Source organism: Dermacentor variabilis, chromosome 5, assembly GCF_050947875.1.
Source record: "Dermacentor variabilis isolate Ectoservices chromosome 5, ASM5094787v1, whole genome shotgun sequence".
Lineage (NCBI taxonomy): Eukaryota > Metazoa > Arthropoda > Arachnida > Ixodida > Ixodidae > Dermacentor > Dermacentor variabilis.
In genome coordinates this window covers 63,465,204-63,469,853 of record NC_134572.1, presented here as the reverse complement: position 1 = coordinate 63,469,853, position 4,650 = coordinate 63,465,204, and positions in this window count along the sequence as shown.

Genomic DNA, 4,650 nt, shown 5'->3' with positions numbered 1-4,650 from the left:
GAAGCAACTTACGCTCCTATTACTGCACCAGACGTATCATATATATATATTCATTCATATATATAGCGATGGTCCGGCGTTACCTACCAGCTCAACTGCCGCATTCGTCGTTCCAGCTAGGCAGGTTACAGTTAGATTCAAATTGTCACACATGACTACATCTACGTCGGCAGAACTTGCAGCTCTCCATGCCGCTATGACGTACTTCACCGAAGAGCTAACAGAGAAGTGGGTCGCATTTTGTGATTCTAAGGCAGCTCTACACAGTATCAAATCTGCATTACATCACAGAACTTACAAGCAGATGATATCTGATATCAGGGAAGTACATCACCAGGCTCTGGAAAGAGGGCACCACATTATATTTCAATGGATTACGAGCAGATGATATCTGACATCGGGGAAGTACACCACCATGCTCTGGAAAGAGGAAACCACATTTTATTTCAATGGATTCCTGCTCACTGTGGCGTCGTCGACAACAACCTAGCTGACAAGGCTGCCCGGTCTGCCCACGAAGATATCCAGCCGCGTCCAACACCTTTGGCGAGGTCGGACGCTGCCAGGGAACTTCGCCTACTTGCACGCAAGAAGTCACAAGATCTCTTGAGTTCAAGTGCCTTCAATTGCCGATTACATAACCTGGACCCCACGCTACGGCTGCAACTGCCACGTAGACTTTCCCGCGGCGAAACAACCTTGCTGTGCCGCTTGTGGCTGGGGGTGGTGTTCCCGAACGCGTATTCCTATCGTTTGGGAATGGCCGAGAGCCCGATGCGCGACTCCTGTGGGTGCGAGGAAACCATCGAGCACCTATTGTGTACGTGCCCTCGCTACGATGTCCAACGCCTCTCTCTGCGGGCAACTTTACACCGACTGGACTCGAGACCTTTCACCGAGTCAAAGATACTCGGACCATGGCCACACTCGTAACTGGCTCGAAAAGCGATTCGTGCACTAGTGCAATACTTGAAGTGCACCGGCATAAGAGACCGCTTATAGTGCCCGTGTGTATAGTGTCTCTCCCACACGTACGCAGTGCTTACTCTCTCCCTTTTTTCCTCTTTCTATTCCCCTTTCCCCCACCCCCAGTGTAGGCTAGCAAACCGGATGCTCTTCTGGTTGACCTCCCTGCCTTTCCTATCATTGTTTTCTCTCTCTCTTTGTATAAGTTAACTTAATTCATGCTGTGTTTATTATTACTCATTGTATCTTTTGTTTTGAAGTTATCATGATTCCTACGGTGTCGAAGTTGATTTGTGCAGAAGAATGTTTTGTTTAATGCAATATGCAAACCCACTCCTGAGATAGCCAAGTCGGGCTGCAGTATGTGTTAATAATAATAATAATAATAATAATAATAATAATAATAATAATAATAATAATAATAATAATAATAATAATAATAATAATAATAATAATAATAATAATCTTTATTTCCATCAAAGCGATGGAGGGGCCTTGGGTAAAAGCTGCCGAACAGCTTGACTAGAGTCCACGGTCCCCTCTACAAGGCAATACAGGAGCATACATGAAACATACAGGAATCTAACAAAAAGAAAACGCAAAATTGATTCGATTTAGTACATTACAAGGAAATAAATATTAATGTTGTTCAAAGACATAACATATCACGTGGCGCAGTTCACGAACTGTAGTACGACGTAAATCAATTCCAGATTTATTCAGATTATTAAGGTTAGCAAAATGAACGATAGTGTACCCATGGAATAGCTAGCACTGGGAGTGACCACCTTCCAGTATTCAGACTGACGTATAGTATAGGACGTGGGCTTTATTTCCAGCTTGGCTAGGTTGCTTAAAAAATTTCAATTTTCTTTTAATTCTTGCTTAAACGCAACAATTAGTCTATAGCTGTATAATTTCGAGACAGGCGTTATATCTGCTTTAATGAACTGATTATGTGTATGAGCATTGTAGGGAACATCAAAAAGAAGCATATCTTTTTTTGTAGGATGTACACCTTTGTTAAGTTAGTTACTGTGGTAGATCCACATACTAAAAAGCAGTAAGAGAGGTGGGAGTAAAAAAGAGAATTATATATCAGCTTTTTTACGCTGAATGGTAATATCGACTTACATCTGGATAAAATACCAACGACACTTGACAGTTTAGTGCAAGCAGAATCTACATGAATATCCCATAGCATATTTTGCGAAAACGTGACCCCAAGAATTTTAATACTACTCACTATTTCTGTTTTTCTGGTACCGTATAAATAAGATCTATGTTCATATTTACCTGTTTTGATTTCGGTCTAAATAGCACAGCCTTAGTTTTGTTGGTGTTAACACCTAATTAAACGAATTACTTAATTTGTTAATTAATTCATTGTTTATTTAATTAATTAATATTTAATTGTATAATGTGATTTTTCGTTCAAGTAACCCGTCTGTCCCAGCGATGCAAGGAGCGCGTCGGAACTGCCACACTACGCCAGAGGCGATTTGTATATGCGCGTCCTTGAAAAACGAGGCGGCATGCGTTTCCTTGATAATGTATTATTATTGGCATTGTGCCTGGGCGTGCGCCACTTCTTGTCTTCGATTGCGCAATTTTTTCTGCTTTTCTTCACATTGAAATCACTTCCGTGTCTGTCGATAACACATGCAGTAGCAACGTGCTGGCTGAACTGATTTTATGCAGCGGAATTTTAACGCCAGAGAATGTGTATAGATTTTTTTTTTTTCAAATTTTGTAGAGAACTGACTACCAGTGGTCTTGCTAAGACTCGTGCGATATATGCAAATGTGTTTCGTTAGTTTTTGCTATGGAAGAGTGTTCATCGCCAGCTTGACGCCATCACGAAGCGAGCAACGCAGTCGTTCGACGAGGAAAACCTGCTAACGATGACGGAACGTTCAGCCTCGTAGCGGCGCAATTACGGATGAGCGGATTCTTTTTTTTCTCGATATTTATGATTCCTTATACGACAACGAGGGATGATGTCTTGACAAGGAGCAATAACAGAGGATAACGACTGTTATCGATTGTAGGCGAAATTAAAGGAACACTAAAAGGAAGCACTCAATATCAGTTGAACGTGATACACTATTATTTCGAAACTCTATTTTAGTTCATTTCGCTGCAATAGGTTGATTATACTTATGAAAAGAAATTATTACCTTTTTTTGTTCCTTTTCGAATTTTCTGCCGGAATCTCCGTGCCAAACCTTCCGCGCCGTTTCGTCAGTGTCGCGTCACGGATTTCGAAGCACCTTTATTTTTTCGTATACTTGGGTCATTCCAGCGCACTAAATGTTCTCGTAACTTGCTAATGTCAGTCTTTTGGCTCCTTCAGAATACAATGCAGCCCATCTTTAACCGTAACAAATTTAACAGTGCCCGAGTTGACGCCGTCACAATTCACTACACCACGGCGAGCAGGTCCGGCCGGGTACTTCGAGGCGGCATCGCCCGTCCGCCTTTCGTTCTTTTCTGCAGCTTATCACCAAGCCTCTTCTCATTGTGCGAGGAGCGGCTTTCTGGTATAGCACTTACAGGTACAGCGCAGCTAGTTCACTTTTCTCTTCCAGTGTGAGTTGTGATGTTCACTGGGACGCTGGCGAGAGTGATATACTGCTTGCGGGGACGGCGCGGTCCCGCAGTCCAAGCCAGCAGGCCCCAGACATGGCCAGCCACGCCCAAGAGCGCCCACCCGCGGTTGTTGTTGTTGTTGTTGTTGTTGTTGTTGTTGTTGTTGTTGTTGTTGTTGTTGTTGTTGTTGTTGTTGTTGTTGTTGTTGTTGTTGTTGTTGTTGTTGTTGTTGTTGTTGTGAGTCTTGAGCCCTGAGTCCTGAGTCCGTTTCGGCCATGGTACGGCCGAAACGTTTCGAAGTAAAATCATTGATCACCTAATGGGTTGTCGGACATTGGTCACAAGGCGTCGATCAGCGACATCAGCGACGAGAGAACTGTCAGCCGCATTTCTAGGGACGACTATACGAGGTGTGTGTTCAAAAAAATGCATCGAGCCTCCTTCATTCCCGTGTAAACCAATGAGGCACAGGAGGCTTTCCTCGGTGGACGTATGGAGGGGAAATTCGTGCGCATGGTGTGAATTGTTTTTGCGCCCGCAGAAACAGTCAGTTGCTGGTAGTCGGCCTATGAGTGAGGACGTGGAGTGAGCGCTTGCGGCGTTCCAGTAAGCTGTACAATGACTGAACAACATGAGCAGCGACACTGCATCAAACTTTGCCAAAAGCTTGCCGATACCCAAGCCGAAACCATTCGCAAGATTCAACAAGCTTTCAGGGACGACGCCACGAGCACCTCACGGATAAAGGAGTCGTACAAATAACGCCTTCAAAGATGGCCGCGCGTCAGTAGACAGCGAACTGCGTTCAGGCAGACCCTCAACAAACCGAAATGAGAATGTCATTACTAGCAAGTGCGGAATTTGGTCGTGCAGGACCGTCGCATCATAGTCCGACAACTTACGAAGGAGATATGGGTAAACATTGGGTCAGTACATTCAATTTCAACCGAGGATTTGGGCATGAGGAGAGTGTCTGCGAAATTCCTACCAAAACTGCTAACAATGGGCCAGAAGCAACTCTGTCCGGAAGTCGCACAGGACCTGCTGGACAATGCAAACAGCAACCCGAATTTTCTGAACACCGTGATCACA